This window comes from Cetorhinus maximus, chromosome 20 (genome assembly GCF_964194155.1).
Source record: "Cetorhinus maximus chromosome 20, sCetMax3.hap1.1, whole genome shotgun sequence".
Lineage (NCBI taxonomy): Eukaryota > Metazoa > Chordata > Chondrichthyes > Lamniformes > Cetorhinidae > Cetorhinus > Cetorhinus maximus.
The window spans coordinates 17,501,778-17,519,910 of NC_135898.1; the positions used below are offsets into that span (position 1 = coordinate 17,501,778).

Genomic DNA, 18,133 nt, shown 5'->3' on the forward strand with positions numbered 1-18,133 from the left:
CATAGCCTTCTTATTCAGAGACACAAATACTAACACTCAGCCATTGCTGACACCATACAAACCATGAGCCATGTGCAGTGCTGTCAACTGTCAAATACTTCAATGAAGAGTGCAGAAGGGCATGCCTGGAACAGTACCAGGCATACCTAAAAATGAGGTGTCAACCTGGCGAAGCTACAACACAACTACTTGCATGCAAACAGCATTAACAGCAAGCAATAGACAGAGCAAAATGGTTCCACTACCAACAGATCAGACCTAAGCTCTGCAGTTCTGCCACTTCCAGTCGTGAATGCTGGTGGACAATTAAACAACTCACTGGAGGAGGAGGCGCCACAAATATCCCAATCCTCAATAATGGGGGAGCCCAGCATATCAGTGCAAAAGATCAGGCTGAAGCATTTGCAACAATCTTCAGCTAGAAGTGTCGAGTGGGTGATCTATCTTAGGCCTCCTACGGAGGTCCCCAACACCACAGATGCCAGTCTTCAGCCAATTCCATTCATTCCATGTGATATCAAAAAACGGCTGAAGGTATGAGACACTGAAAAGGCTATGGCTCTGACAATATTCCGGCAATAGTACTGAAGACTTGTGCTCCAGAACTTGCCGTGCCCCTAGCCAAGCGGTTCCAGTACAGTTACAACATTGGCATCTACCCGGGAACATGGAAAATTGCCCAGGTATGTCCTGCAGGACAAATCCAATCCGGCTTATTACTGCCCCATCAGTCTGCTCTTGATCATCAGTAAAGTGATGGAAGGGGTCATCAACAGTGCTGTCAAGCGGCACTTGCTTAGCAATAACCTGCTCACTGATACTCAATTTGGGTTCCGCCAGGGTCACTCAGCATCTGACCTCATCACAGCCTTAGTCCAAACATGGACAGAAGGGCTGAACTCTTGAGGTGAGGTGAGAATGACTGCCCGTGACATCAAGGCAGCATTTGACTGAGTGTGGTATCAAGGAGCCCTAGCAAAACTGGAGTCAATGGGAATCAAGGGAAACTCCCTCCGCTGGTTGGAGTCATACCTAGAACAAGGGAAGATGGTGGTTGTTGGAGGTCAATCATCTCAGTTCCAGGACATCACTGCAGGAGCTCGTCAGGATAGTGTCCTAGGCCCAATCATCTTCAGCTGCTTCATCAATGACCTTCCTTCCATCATAAGGACAGAAATGGGGATGTTCGTTGATGATTGCACAATGTTCAGCACCATTTGTGATTCCTCAGATACTGAAACAGTCCATATCCAAATGCAGCAAGACCTGGACATTCAGGCTTGGGCTGACAAGTGGTAAGTAACATTCGCAGCACACAAGTGCCAGGCAATGACCATGTCCAACAAAAGAGAATCTAACCATCACCCCTTGACATTCAATGTCATTACCATTGTTGAATCCCCCACTATCAACATCTGGGGGTTACCATTGACCAGAAACTGAACTAGACTAGCAATATAAATACTGTGGCTACAAGAGCAAGTCAGAGGCAAGGAATCTTGCGGCAAATAACTCACCTCCTGACTCCCCAAAGCCTGTCCACTGTCTACAAGACACAAGTCAGGAATGTGATGGACTACTCCCCACTTGCCTGGATGAATGCAGTGCCAACAACATTCAAGAGGCTTGACACCATCCAGGACAAAGCAGCCCACTTGATTGACATCCAATCCACAAACATTCACTCCCTCCACCACTGATGCACAGTGGCAGCAGTACCATCTACAAGATGCACTGCAGGAACTCACCAAGGCTCCTTAGGCAGCACCTTCGAAACCCACAACCGCTACCATCTACAAGGACAAGGGCTGCAGACTCATGGGAACAGCACCACGTGGAAGTTCCCCTCCAAGCCATTCACCACCCTTACTTGGAAATAAATTGCCGTTCCTTCACTGTCGCTGGATCAAATTCCTGGAACTCCCTCCCTAACAGCATTGTGGGTGTACCCACACCACAGGGACTGCAACGGTTCAAGAAGGCAGAACACCACCACCTTCTCAAGGGCAGTTGGGGATGGGCAATAAATGCTGGCCTAGCCAGTGACATCCACATCCCATAAATGAATCAAAAAAGTATTGTCCGTGAAGGGAGATGGTAAAAGGTTATTTATTTGATGCTTTACTACTGATTATTAATGTAATTCTCAATATTACTATTGAATATTGAACTCTGTGATAATTGTCTCTTTTTCCCACTTTAGCTTTCTGCCAGTTCCCTGCTATAGAATGTTTCTCTCTCATGCAGTTGTATTAGACTTAACTTCCTGCAGTGTTGAATGATGTCAAGTGTACTTTCATGTATTCGTGAAAAGTCTGGTCAAGATTTTTCCTAGTTCACATACCAATTGCTTTTAAAAGTTAAACTCTATTTTACGAAGTGCTATGCCTCTGCACTAAATTCCTCTGCCAGAACAATGCTTTGTTACTTGTAAAGCATATTGGCATGACCATTGATGACACTGTTTCAAAGTTATTGCATAATAGTAGGTTCAAATAATCAAGAGTAATATGATTGATAATGTTTATTCTTCCGAACTTCATCAAAAAAGATAGCTAGCCATTCATTTAATATATTTGTAGGATCTAGCTGAGTGGAAATCACCAGCTGTGTTTGCCTACATAATGACAGGAACTACACTTCTAAAGTCATTCATTGGCAATGAAGCAGTTTCAGATGTTCTGCTGGTGGGTGGGGGGTTGGTGGTGGAGAGGCAGGAGGGAGTGAAAGCTGCAATACAAGTACATGCACTTTCTGAACAAGCAAATATCAACATTTTTTTCCTAAATGTCTATTAATGCTCAGAATCCATTTTTGAAGGGTAAAAATCTTCAGAACAGTGAGGTGAATAACCTGTTATTATTTGTACTAACATTGGGCAACTTGTTTTACTCATCTGCTTTTTCACAGGCTCATGTAACAATCAAATACAAAATGCTCAAAGTCATTCACAAAGCATTGTAAAATTATTTAAGACATAGAAAATAAATATTCCAGTGCACAGACAAGGAGATTTTATTGTTTCAAGCCCATTATTTTATTTTCTATATTAGTTTCTGCAATTTGAAACACATTACTTTCAACTGGAGAGACAATCTTCTCTGAGCTTCTTAATTAACTTCGTAGTGTTTTTAAAGCCTTCAATGAACTCCTGTATATCCCATTTGGAATGGTTTATCTTCAAGAAAGTTCTTGGGCTGTCAGCTCCCTGCGGAGCTCCTTTGTCCCACAGCTCTATGCTTGGCCATCAGTTGCCTTCCTTCGTCCTTTATCCCTCAGTCTCCTCCACTCTTTAAGCTCTCTCAGTTCTAACAGTTGGTGCATTCTAAACGAAACTACAAATTCAAGCTGCAATTTTAAAGTTATCTAGGTCCACTGCCCATCACTCGACCATGCGGGCATAGATTGCTTCAGTACCTGAGGAGTTGAAGATGGGGATGTGTGTGGAGCCTCCTCCAGTTACTTGTTTAATTGTCCATCACCCTTCAGAACTGGATGTGACATGGCTGCAGAGCTTTGGTCAGATCCATTGGTTGTGGGATCGCATTGCTCTTATTGCATGGTGCTTCCACTATTTAGCATGCATGCTGCTTCTACTGTTTAGTATGTATTTCATCCTGTGTTGGAGCTTCACCAGGTTGGCATCTCATTTTTGGGTATGTATGATGCTGCTCCAGCCATCCTCTCCTGCACTCCTCATTGACCCATGCTTGATTCTCTGCCGTAATGGTAATGACAGAATGAGGGATATGCAGGATAATGAGGTTACAGATTGTAATTAAGTATAATTCTGTTGCTTGGTTCACAGTGCTTCATGGATACCCAGTTTTGAGCAGCTAGATCTGTTCTGAATCTAGCCCATTTACCATAGTACACATTGGAGGTATCCTCAAGTCTGAGGACAGGATTCATTTCCACAAAGACTGTGCAGTGGTCACTCCTACTAGCAATGTCATGAAGAGATGCATCTATGACAGGTTGATTGGTGAGGGAGGGGCCATGTAGCTTTTTCCCTCTTGTTGGCTCTCTCACCATCTGTCGCAGGCCCAGTCTAGAAGACATGTCCTTCAGAGCTCAGTCAGTAGTGGTACAGCCAAACCACTCTTGGTGATGGCCCCAATACAGAATACATTCTGTGCCCTTGCTACCCTTATGTGTTTCTTCCAAGTGGTATTCAATACGGAGGAGTACTAACTTGTCAGCTGAGGGAGGGTAGCAGGTGGTAATCAGCAGAAGATTTCCTGGCTCTTGTTTGGCCTGATGCCATGAGACTTCATACAGCCTGGAGTCAATGCTGAGGACTCTCAAGGCAACTCCCTTCCAACTGATTACCACTGTGCTGCTACCACTGGTGGGACAGGACATACCCAGGGATAGTGATGGAGGAGTCTGGGTCTTTGGCTTTAGGGTATGATTTGGTGAGTCTGACTATGTAAATTGTTCTTTGACGAGTCTGTGGGACAACTCTCGTAATTTTAGCACAAGTCCCCAGATTTTAGGAAGAAGGACTTTGCAGGGTCAACTGGACATAGTGTGCTTTTGTCATCTCTGGTGCCTAGGTCAATGCCAGGTGAATAAACCTTCTGGTTTATTCTTACTGCTTAGCAGTTTGATGTGACTAAATGGCTTGCTGGGCTAGTTCAGAGGCTAGTTATAGCTGTGGGTCTGGAGTCACATATAGGCCAGACCAACAGATTTCCTTGCCTAAAGGACATTAGGGAACTAGATTTTTTTTAACTACAATCCAGTAGTTTCATGTCATCATTACCGATACTAGCTTTTTATTCCAGATGTATTCATTAATTTTTAGAACTATGTACATTTTGAAAAGAAATCCACTCTCTTGGGCCAAAATCTATTTCTTTGCTGCTTCTGGATGTTACAGTGACCTCCCAATTTTACCATCACTTTTTGCTCCATGATTAACTTTCCACACCTCTTCATTTCCCTGGGAATACCTTCAGCAGCGTATTCTCTATGTTCCACCCTTCAAATAGCTTCTGGACTGACTCACTCTACACAGCTATACTTCCCTACTTTTATGTACCATCCCCTTGCAATAAAGACCAAAACTCTATTTTCCTTCATAATTACTCGCTGTACCTGAAAGCTGACTTTTTGTGAATCATCTATAATGACATGCAGATCCCTGTGGACTGTAGCATTGTGTAGTCTCTCTTCATTTAAATAATATTCTGCCTTTCTATTCTTCCTGCCAAAGTGAACAACCTTGCATTTTCCCACATTATACTCCACCTGCCAAACTTTTGCCCACTAACTTAACCTATCTATATCCCTTTGCAGATTCTTTGTATCCTCCTCACAACTTGCTTTCCTACCTACCTCCATATCATCAGCAAATTTGGCTACAATACAGTCAATACCTTCACCCAAGTTATTAATATAGTTTCTAAATCGTTGAGGTCATAGCACAGATCCTTGTGGCACTCCACTAGAAACAGTTTGCCATCCTGAAAATGACCCATTTATCTTGACTGTCTGTTTCTTGTTAGTTAGGCAGTCATCTATCCATGCTAATATATCGCTCCCCAGCATAATAAACTCTTATCTTGATCGTAACCTTTTATGTGGCACCTTATCAAATGTCTCTTGGGAATCCAAATACACTAACTCTGCTGGTTCCCCTTTATCTACCCTGCCTGTTACATCCTCAAAGAACTCTAATAAATTTGTCAAACACAATTTCCCTTTCACAAAACCTTGTTGACTCTACCTGATTATATGATGATTTTCTACATGTCCTGTTACTACCTCTTTAATACTGGATTCTAGCATTTTTCCAATGATGGATGTTAGGCTAACTGGCCTAAAGTTTCCTGCTTTCTGTCTCCCTCCTTTCTTGAACAGAGTTGGTACATTTGTAGTTTTCAAATCTGCTGGGATCTTTCCAGCGTCTATTGAATTTTGGAAGAATTCAACCAACGCATCCACTATCTCTGCATTCACTTCTCTTAAGACCCTGGGATGCTGGCTATCAAGTCGAGGTCCTGTCAGCATTAAGTTCCATTAGTTTTCCCATTACTTTTTTTCTAGTGGTAGTGACCATTTTAAGTTCCTCCCTCTCCCTTGCCTCTTGATTTTCTACTATCCGTGGGTGCTTTTTGTGTTTCTGCTGTGAAGACAGATACAAAATACTTATTTAAAGCCTCTGCTATTTGCTCGTTATTAATTCCCCGGTCTCACCCGCTGAGGGACTAATCCTCACTTCCGCTATTCTTTTCCTTTATATCCTTGTAGAAGCTTTACTGCCTGTTTTTATATTTATTGCTAGTTTTTTCTCATGCTCCCTCTTTATTAATTTTTTAGTAATCCTTTGCTGTTTTCTAAAACTTTCCTAAACTTCTGATCTACTTTGCAGCATTCTATGCCATTCTTTCAATTTGATAGTACCTTTAAGTTTCTCAGTTAGCCACAGATGGTGCATCTCTCTAGAGAGAGAGTTCCAGCAAAGAGAACAAGGGAGAGAATGGGCTCACCAGCGTAAGATGCTGACGATGAAACTAAAAGCTCAAGAAGCAGAGCGAATTCCAAAAGGAGATCGAAAGGTGACAGAGGGAATTAGCTATATTATGGGGAACTGACTTGGTGATGCCAAGCACAGCACCCCAAGAAGCCAGAACAGTCCAGAGAGGCAGGGCAAACCGAACAATTTCAGCAAAACTGACAGCGAGGGAGCTGCCTCATACTGTCAAAGAGCCACATGGCAGACCGTTAGAAGTTAGCCAGCCCTACAGTAACTAAATTGGGGAAGTCATTATCCCGTGAGCAAGTCCACACTTCCCACCGCCCAAAAGGCGGAGCAAATGTTGCAGTTAACTTCCAGGCATCCAAAATGGCTGGGCAGTACTCAGCTGAGGAGCCAGGGGAAGCAAAAGGCTGGGATGGGAGTAGGAAAGGTTGGAGGAGAATCAGCCAAAGAGGGGCTAGCGGAATCTTTCTCCCAGAGATAAATAGGGGCACAGGAAGTCCCCAGACCCGGCCAGCAAATTTAAAAAGGGAGCCCGTACCCCTGCTGAGTGAGCAGGTGGTCTGGCTGTCTGAAATATTCTTTTCAATTTTAAGAGGATGCCAGGAAAGTCCCCGAATAGATACTCAGTTGGCGTGGAAATGACCTTGCCCAGGTTTAAAACAAAAGGAGCCTGCACTCCTGCTGGGTGAGCAGGAGGTCTGGCTACCCAAGCCTGCCTTTCGGAATTTGGAGGCAGACCCGAGAGATTCTCAAATAACACCCAGAGCTGGTGAGAAAACTGCCTCACCTAGTTGAAGAGTGACAGGGGACAGCAGCTGAAGCTAGCCCAACCCGTGAGCACGGAAAACCGCAAAGAAACGTGACAGAATGGGGACGCAAAAAGGTCCCAGACCAGGCAGAATAATTTAAAAAGAAAGAAACCTGTTCCTCTGTGGATGAGCAGGAGGTCTGACCAGCCCACACCATTTTTTTAACCATAAAAGGAGAACTGGGAAGGTCCCAAATAAACATGCAGATGGTAAAGAAGATGCCTCACCTAGTTGATGAGTTGCAGGGCAGTGCAGCGCAGCAGGAGCTGGACAGCCACCCGAGGGCAGTAATGTCCTTATAAAATGGGATGCATCGGGAACCAATCCTTCCCCAAGGTAACAGCTCAAGGCAAGACAGTAACCCTGAAACTCCACTGCCCTTGGGACTACCACAAGGGGAGTTCAAGTGCAGTTAGAACCAAACTGAACCCAGATCCCAGTCAACTGTTGGGAGTCTGCCAGAGGGTGGACTCATCTGAGGGTAGCCAGGAGGTGTCAAGTAAGAAGGAGGGACAGATGACTTTCCCAGTTGAACCCCCCGGCTGCCATGGCTGGCAGACCCTGGAATCTCAAATAGCCAATCAGCAACCCTGACCCAAGAGTAGTGTGAAGATGTGGCCACTCTGCTCAGGAAATTTAAAGCAATTCACAGCGATCTGCTGGAGGGTACATCACTAGCAGTCCAGCAATAAGTCAAAAATCTTACCAGCTGAGCCCCAACCAGCTAGCCCAGGAAACCCAGCATATGCTGGACCCCGATATAGCTGAGCTCCAGCGCAGTGGGACTTTCCCAATACCCTGCAGTTGGATCTTGCAGCCTTTTACCTGGTAAAAGAAATTACTCACTTTGGCTGACACCCTGACCTAAACCCTGGGTATGCAGCAGGGAAGAGACATTTCCCCCTGCTAGCTTTGAATATTTACATTTTTTTTCAGGAGTGAATGAATGTCTACCTCTTTAATTTTCTCTTCTCCTTGAACGTGTTTAAAAAAAAAATAATTTTTTTCTCCTAGCGGTGGAGGCATGTCATGCTGAGAAGGCACGAAGAAAAAAAAAATCTTAAAAATTTGTTTCTCTTCCATATTCTCTGTTTAAATTCTGTTTTGAAAAATTGACAAAGGGCTAACTCATTGACCTCCTGGAATGTGACACCCCTTGCATTGTCTGAACATTCCAGCCAAGCCAACACAAAGAACTAGTTGACAAGATTTCTGCACCAGCCAGCTCTGGACAAAGGCAGAGGTGTCGTGTCTCCTCATCTCCAACGTTGTGCTAATGGTTCCACAGTTATCTGCTCAAAATACAACGGGTTTTAATGAGGGTCCTTAAAACACGTTGTTGGCTGAATGGCTCAACTGAAACTAATAAGGATACTAAGGGAAACAAATTAAATTAGAAATTGAAATTACTGCTGCCACGAGCAGAAGAGGGGAACAGTAATAAAAATTCAATTCACCTCGCCCTCATGTCCATAACAGTAGTGTGAATCCTGTAATATAAAGGCCTGGTATATATATGGTTAATGTGGAACTGAGTACAGTATTGCCCATACAGTGATGTAAGAAGGCGCATGACTCAGAGCTAGGGTCAGTGTGAACTCAGTCGAGACAAAATTGTGGTGGGTGTTGGAGATGGTTCACTCTCTGACCTCCTACAAGCTAAAGATTATCTTACCTTAGACAAGCCTGAGCTACGTGAGCAACTTCTAAGGGGAGGGAATACAACATGGGGCAGAAGTCAACATCTCAGTCCAGTTTATCAAGGGTTACACAGATGCAGGGACAATCCAAACCTGTGAAAGCCATTACTGAACTGCCCAGCAGAGCAACCTTGTCAGCACTGCGGTACGAAGAGCCCTCACAGGAGAGATCAGTGACCTGTGAAGTCCAATGCTTGCACTGCGACAAAAAAGGACACTTTGGCAACTGTGCATGTCAAAACCCCAGCACTGCACAGATAGCCCAAAGATAATCCATGAGATTGAGACCAAAAACCCAGAAGATACACGGCCATGCTTCTTGGATGAGGTCAAAAATTGTGGTACTTCATTTTGGAAAGCTGACATCCTGGTAAATGGTCGTCCAACAAATTTTAAATTAGATTCAGGTGCCAGCGTGACAGTCCTGCCAGAGAAGGAACCATGGCTCAAAGACCTTTGGCTTCAAATAATGGGAATTCTACTTTACAGGCAGGGGGTGTCTGATTCCTGGTCATCAGTGTATTCCTGGAGCCACAGAGGTATGGCAGCAAACAGATCTTTGAGCTGATGTACTTCATTCATCACCAGCCTTTCTCTCTCCTGAGTAGGGATGCTGCTTCTCCCTGGATTTCCCCCAGACAGTGGAGGATGTCAAGACTACCACTGTTGTTAGCCAGCCAGAACAGCACAGTCCTAAGTACTTAAACAAAAGCGTATTCAGACTCAGATTTCACCTTTGGTCTCTCCTCTCTTTGCGGAGCAGGTTTGTCTATTGTCGTTGAAAGCCCACAATGGTCAGACTAAACTACCACCCACTAAATTACCATTGTATCTCTGATGGAAGTGGGACCAGAGAACGATCAGCAGTCGGAGAAGCCTCTACCTCCAACGATGACAATGGTACAGCTGGTCGACACAGTAACCAATGTGCAACAGTGCAACTTCCAGCCAGCATGCCACAACCACAAGGAATGCTGGAATCTGGTACCAGTCTTTCACCATTGATTACAAAACTCAGAGATCAGCGTACCACTAAAACCTACTTCTCACCACAGGAAAGCTCTTCCTCAGCCTCAGAGGGCTTTGAGACGGTCCACACACAAAGAAGAAGAAAAAGCAGCACCAAGGAGACGAATACCATATTCGTCCACCCCACAAAAAATGATAGGTAACAGCAACCATGGATCAACGCAACAGCCAAATTTATGAACTATATTAATACCTTGGATGAAGGGATTGATTGTATTGTAGCCAGATTTGATAGTGATACAAAGATAGGTAGGAAAACAAGTTGTGAGGAGGATACAAAAAGGCTGCAAAGGGATATAGATAGGTTAAGTGAATGGGCAAAAATTTGGCAGATGGAGTATGATATGGGAAATGTGAGGTTGTCCATTTTAGCAGGAGGAATGGAAAGGCAAAATATTATTTAAATAGAGAGAGACTGCAGAATTCTGTGGTACAGAGAGATTTGACCGTCCTTATAAATGAATCACAATAAGTTATCATGCAGGTACAGCAAGTGCAAGTGAAGAAGGTACTCAGCAGAGCACATGCCTCTGCCATACTGTGTTAACTAACGATATAACGCAACTCTTCCTTGAGGCTTTCCCCTCCCTAATGCTGTCTAGCTATAAAGCTGAAAAAGGAAATATTTTTATTAAGAGTTTCAACTCACTGGAGGCTTCAGACAAATCCATATACAACAAACTGCTCTGAAAACTCTGCTCACATTTTGACAGGTTTTACAAATTTCACCACAACCAGCTGAGACAGTCCACAACATTCTAAAACAATCAACAGCATCCTAAATAAAACAGCCCAAAACATGCTTTAAAAAAAAGTCAATGTGCCCTATCTCTCAATGTTAGCGGGTCCTTTAAAAATTTCTAGAGTCCGGATCCAGATGTTTGCCAAAAACTAATAATGTCCTCCCCGGGTGATACCTTAACTGTGTGCCAAGCTTTGTGGAAATCTGTCTGTTAGTTTTTGAGATGTATTGTGCACAGACAAACAGACTAACAAACAGAGGTGAAAAAATTACCTCCACCCACCTTCAGGAACACAAATGGAATGTTGGCCTTTATTGCAAAGGGGATGGAATATAAAAGTAAAGAAGTCGTCCTACAAGTGTACAGGTCATTGTGAGACTATATCTAGAGTACTGTACTGGGAAGGGCGGGGGGGGGGGGGGGGGGGGGAGCGGGTGGGGGGTGGTGTCACACTTTAAAAATAAAGGGTCTCCCATTGAAGACTGAGATGAGGAGGAATTTCTTCTCTCAGAGGGTCATTAGTCTTTGGAATTCTCTTCCCCAGAGGGCAATGGATATTGGATCACCGAATATGTTAGATAGATAGATTTTTTATCTACAAAGGATTCAAGCGTTATGACGCAGGCAGGAAAATGGAGATAAGGCGACAATCAGATCAGTCATGATCTTATTGAATGGTGGAGCAGGCTCAATGGGCCGAATGGCCTACTCCTGCTCGCATTTCTTATGATTTTATAAAACAACCAGGCATGGGTCAACATTAAGCAATGGAAGAGAAGAATGAAAACATACCCAAATGCCAGTCTAACCTCCAAGCCAACAGCAAGAACCAGAACCAACAGAGCCTGCCATTCCGACAGAATAAGAAATGAGATGTGGAAGGGTTATAAGGCCTCCAGACTACCTGAACCTGTAATTTCAAGGACTTGAAGCGGGGAGATGGGATGGTGAGAATGTTGTAAATGCTAGTACTGTAATAGCAATAATGTTGGAATAGCAGTAAGGTTGTAACAATAAGGTAAATGCATAAGAATTATAACAATGTAAGACTTGAACTAAACTAACGTAACTCTATATCCATGGGATAAAAACTTCGGGGAGGTGTAGTATAAGGATCTAATAAGGAGTAGACTATTCAGCCCCTCAAGCTTGCTTCGCCATTCAATAAGGTCATGGCTGATCTACTTGTGTTTTGAATTCCACATTCCCATCTACGCCTGATAACCTTTGATTCCCTTACCTAACTAGAATCTATCTACCTCTGCCTTAAAAATATTCAATTGCCTCACCTCCACTGTCTTCTGAGGCAGAGAGTTCCAAAGTCACACAACCCTCCGAGAGAAAAAAATTCTCCTCATCTTTGTCCTAAAAGGGTGACCCCTAATTTTAAAACAATGCCCCCTAGTTCTGGACTCACTCACAAGAAGAAACATCCTTTCCACGTCCATCTTGTCAAGGCCGTTCAGGATCTTGTATACTTCAATCAAATCACCCCTCACTCTTCTAAATTCCAGTGGAAACAAGCCCAGTCTGTCCAACCTTTCCTCATAAGTCAACCCACTCATTCCAGGTATCAATCCAGTAAACCTCCTCTGAAGTGCCTCCAATTCATTTACATCCTTCCTTAAATAAAGAGACCAAAACTGCACACAGTATTTGAGGTGTGGTCTCACCAATGCCCTATATACCTAAAGCATAACATCCTTACTTTTATGTTCAATCCCTCTCATAATAAAGGATAGCATTCCATTGGCCTTCTTAATTACTTGCTGTTCCTGTGTATATGTATATAGTTACAAGTTGTTAATAAGGACTTGCTGGTAACATACAGAAGACTACAAAGACTTCCTTAACAGACATGTTATGTAACCAACACCATTACAACAAATTCTACAACCAAATCACACCTTGATATGTCACTTGACTCCTCTGGCACTTTTTTCCCTTGAGCATCTCACCTTGTTCCCTTCCTCTCATCTCTCCTGTAAAATCCTCATCCTACTGTCCATACAAGTGCCAAGTTTCTAACTTGGATATCTTCACTGCTTTCCTCCCTCTGTCTCTTCACTAAGTGACTTCCCATATTTGCTGATTGCAACCTCCACCTCAGCTCATCATGCCTCTCTCTTCTGAGTTCACTGCCCTCCAATTCTCCATTTAATCTTACCCATCCATTCTCATGCACGCCCTCTAACCTTATCATCTCATGGCCTCTCTACTCTCATTGTGTTAATGCCAGATAAGGCCATCTATGATCACATCCTTGTATTTCTCTCCTCTCGCAACCCACTTTTCCGTCCTAATCCCACTTTCTTCCGTTGCTGTGCATAAAAAACTCCCCCAATTAATTTACAAACAACACTTCAAAGTTCCCAACTATCTAACCTTTGAACCTCCATTCATAATGACATCAAAATCACACCCTCACTGCGTCCCTCATTTCTACTCTCTCAAGCCGAAGTGATGCAGACTTGAACGTTATGGTGGACAACTGGTTTGGCTATTTGTTGCCATTTGCGGCTGCACTACATAAAGTGCTATCAGATTCTGTTCTCCTCTGTCAAAACTGCTCACTACTCCAGGGTGATCCTGGAATACAATAATAAAGCCCTGCTTCTCTTCTTACTACAGACCTTCCAAACCCGTGACTCTACCACCTCGAAGGACAACGGCAGCAGATGCATGGGAACACCACTATCTGCAAGTTCCTCTCTAAGCCACTCACTATTCTGACTTGGAACTATATTGTCATTCCTTCACTGTCACTGGGTAAAAATCCTGGAACTGCCTTCCTAACAGCACTATCGGTGTACCTACACCACATGGACTGCAGCAGTACAAGAATAGCGGCTCATCACCACCTTCTCAAGAGCAATTAGGGATGGGCACTAAACGCTGGCCTAGCCAGCGACACCCACACTCTGTGAACAAATAAATTATAAAAAGACCATCTTCTCAAAACCTTCTAACATTACTCTTTCACCCTCACCTTCAAAAACAAGTGCAAGGAGCTCATAGACTCCTTTGGCACTAAGATTGAGACTATTTGTTAAGCTGCCATGGATCTCATCCTCCTCTAGCCTAGTCCTGAACAAACACAATTCTCTCTATCTTCCCTTCTGCCCGCTCTGATCTCACCATGTGCATGAGACCCACCTTCTGTTACCTTGATCCTTTTACCACCAAACCACTGACCACTCAGCTTCCTTCCTGGTCCCCATGTTGGCTGATATTCTTAAATGTTTCCCTCTCCTCAGATACAGCCCCTCTCCTGAAAATCTGCCATCATCACCCATCCTCATAAACTAACCCTTGACCCCTTTGACCCTGCGAACTACTGCCCATCTCCAGCCTTCCTTTCCTCTCAAGTTGGTTGCTCCACTCAGTCATGATTATTTTTCCCAAAATTCATTTTTGAAACTCTCCAATCAGGTTTCTGCCCCTGCCACACTACCGAAAAAGCCATTATCAAAGTCACAAATTACATCCTATGTGACTGACCCATGATAAACCATCCTTCCTCATTCTTCTTGAACTGTCTGTAACCTTTGAAAAGGCTGACCCACACCATCCTCTTCCAATCCTATTCTCCATTTTCCAGCTGAGTAGGAAAAGAAAGGAACAGGCTGGTTCTCTTTTCTCTTTAAGCCAGAAGGCTGAGGGATGAAAGAGGTTAAAATTATGAAAGGTTTTGATAGAGTTTACAGAGAGAGTGGGGAAGAGCAAAACTAGAGATCATCCATATCAGATAGTCACCAAGAAATAAAATGGGAAATTCAGAAGAATCTACTTTCACCAGAAATTGGTGAGAATGTGGAACTCTCCACCATAGGCAGTAGTTGAGGTGAGTAGTATAGATGCATTTAAGGGAAGCTATATAACCAAAGGAGGGAGAAAGAAATAGAGGGTTATGCTGATAGACTTAGATGAAGAAGGATTGCAGGAGGCTCAAATGGAACATAGATACTGGCAGGGACTAGTTGGGCTGAATGACCTGTTTCAGTGCTGTTTCTTCTATGTAATTTATCAGTGACATCACCTGAAAACACATCATTCTGTGATCGCAGCCCTTATGTGGCCTGTAAAGGACTTTAGAATATTTTGCTGCATTAAAGAATGCGCTATAAATGGAATTTGTTGTCTTTTTATGTCCCTGGATTTTTAAAAGAGTTTCAACAAGGTACCACACAGTAAGGTCATGACTAAAGTCAGAGTATGTAGAGTGAGGGGACAAGTAATAGTGTGGATAGAGTAGCAAGGTGATTGAGGCCACCATATCAACGGCAGACTGATGAGGACCCTGATTCCCAAGTCATGGCATGGCTCTTTAAGAAACTTCACCTTTTAGAGAAAAGGTATGGCTGCTTTAAGAATCTTGTCTTGAAAAAGGCAATCATACTTGGTGCCATTTAACTGAGCATAAAAAGGCCAAGTTTCAGAGAAGTGAGAAGGCTGAAAGTTGGAGTGTTTTCTAGGATTGTTTGTTCAATAAAGAAGGCTTTGAGACAGTAGGACAAATTTTGCTGTGATTTTCTTTTCACGATGTTTTGACACAAACTTTGGAATATCCTTTTTAAATCGGATAAATATCATAAATGATTTTGAAACACACTGTTTGGGAGCTTATGAAATCAGTTGCAGGAAAAATCATTTTTTTTTTAAATCAATGCATTTTCCGTATGCTGCTGGAACTATTTGCACTGGAAAATAAATTTTTATGGGAAAAATAAGTGGAAATAAAAAAAACCTTTAATACTGTTTGGACATATAAAAATGTTGAATTAAGTATGCCAGAGTTTACTGACATCCACATAAATGATATTTGGTAACAAAATGTGCAGAGAAGGGACTAGGACTACAATTTTACAACAAAATAAGCAAGCTGCCAGCATAAAGGGGTTCAAAATAAGTGCACCTTATTTGGCCTGTTCCTAATTCTGTTGCTTCAGAAGCTATTTTCCAGGCAATCACATCATTATAAGGCTTCAGCCCAGGTATCAATGCTGTTCTCCCTGACTGTTCAGTACACTAGATTTTGTGCTGATGCTAATTAAAACCTACTTGTGTTTGAGACAAGTAGAAACACAATATTCACAGGGCATCTTAGCTACAGGATAGTCTTTCCTTTTATTAGAAATAAGTATTTATACTTTGCCTTTGTTTCCTACATTTCTCATGATCCTGGGAAGTCACAGCTCGTGGACCTGCAACAGTTAAGAATTACTCAGCTGATTCCATTGGAGAGACCATGGGTGTTATTTTGGCCAAAGGGTGAAAACAGGTGCTAAATGGGTGCAGTGCTACGAAAACACATCTGTTTGAAAATCTGCTCTAGCATGCAACTTTGAGTCTAATTCCTGATTACTATAATTTGAACTTAGCTGGAGGTGATAAAACAGACATTTGTAAGTTTAGTATTCAAGCACCAATTAGACATAATTTTTATGGATTGATTGTCCATCCTGAGTTCCTGTCAGGATGTGATATTGAGCTTTCTTTAATTGGCATTGGGCTATTACACAGCAGTATGTGTGGGTGCCACAGACCCACTTGGACTGAAGGTATAGAGTGAGCTGACTGTAACACAGCAGGTTTTGGGATGAAGATTCATAGACACAGCACTGGAGATCCTAGTGGAAGAGGAGCAAAAGAGAAGACATCTCCTGTACCGGAAATGGGGAGCAGTGGAAGAAGAAGTCCACTTCACGCTTGTATCATACTCTTCTACAATAGCTAGTGCTGCTGTGCCTGGCCTCATGTCTTCCCATCCCTGAAGACCCAAAGGGATGCCTAACCAATGACCAAGCAATTCCATTTCCTGGTGACTCCTATATGATTTTTTAATAAAAGAGTAGCATAGTACACACCCTTTTTACATAAGGTCCTCAGCAAATAAATATTCAGAATAAATGATGAAGCCTTGACCAAGTATTCCAAACAGTCTCAAGCGTTTTAAAAGTCCTCTTCAAAACTAAAGCAGCAAGCAAACAGCAAATGGTGATTACCTTTAAGTAGTGCAGCTAGTTTACTCACAATCAGCTGGTCACTGTTAGAATAAGACTTTAGTTCAATTGCTAACCACCAAAATTCTGTGCAGCCTCCTTAATGAGCAGGAGATGTCAGCTGTGGCTCAGTTCATAGCACCCTCGCCTTTGAATCAGAGGGTTGTGGGTTCATGTCCCACTCCCGGAAACCAAGAACTGTGATTGTACTCAAAAGAGTTGCAATCTGTGACTGTTGATAACCCGAAAGAGTTTCCCACTCCCGGAAACCAAGAACTGTGAATGTACCCGAAAGAGTTGAAAAAGACCCTCCTTAATGAGCAGGTAATTCAAGTGGCAAACAGCCTTTTAACGATTCTCTGGGCAGCAGTCCCAGCACAAACTTCAACTCCTTCACCAAGGTAATGCCTTGTGTTAAACACAGGCTAAATCTGCATTTCAGCTTTATGACTCTATCTTGCCATCTCAGGCTTTTTACTGCCTAAAGTCTTTGGGGAAAATTACCCCCTTTCTCTATTGCATTTCAAGCCAAGTTCTCCACTTGGATATAAGCAGCTTTTATTTGAAGATCATCCAGTTGAATGATCTTTACTCTTCAAATACGAATTTTCTCTGCACTCCACTCTCCCAATCCTTTAATGTCCTTGCTGAAGTGAAAGTTTAACTACCTTTTTTTTAGATCTGTAATATTAAAATAAATTAACATGGTGTGACTCCCTTGCGTTGTTCATTGGAGCAAGAAGATCATGAGGGATGTTCTCAATGTCATGATCTCTCATTGCCTGGAAGGGTATCATTCCAGTGATATTTCCTTCCCTTTGTAAAACCATATTTTGGCTTTCCAGTAGTGTGTGGATGAAAGCTATTCATTTACAGAGTGAAGATGACCCTGCAGGGCAGGTACTCTGCTGTTATTCCTTTTGTTATGGACAGGAGGATATTTAATTTAAACAGCCCTGATTTCTCCTCTCACCACACATCAGTAAACAGAAAGGTGTTTTGATTTGCTTCCAATTTTATAAGCGGTCGCATATTTCCCAACCCCTCAGTTTTGGTGCGATCCAATTTCTATTAATAACCCCAAATCAAACTCAAAATAGGATAAACTCATAGAGGTTAGTTTTTTGTGCACATTTAAATGCGGGAGGAGGGTGGCAACAAAGCCCCCTGTGTATTAATACAATAAAAGAGGGTTAGGGAAAGAAATATTTACAGGGTAAAGACCACAGAGAAAAGAATTATTGGGCAGAATATTTACCTTGGCAGGCAGGCACGCGCCCGACCCACTCAAGCGTAAAATGACGTGCGTTGACGTCGGGTGAGGTCCCGACACAACACGCAATCTCATGAAATTTCAGTC

General features: G+C 42.9%; 1 protein-coding gene across 8 annotated transcripts in view; it reads right to left on the reverse strand.

Annotated features, from left to right (window-relative positions):
* tet3 (tet methylcytosine dioxygenase 3) overlaps nucleotides 1-18,133 on the reverse strand; it is a 541,392-nt gene that overhangs the window by 22,191 nt on the left and 501,068 nt on the right. The window lies entirely within an intron of this gene.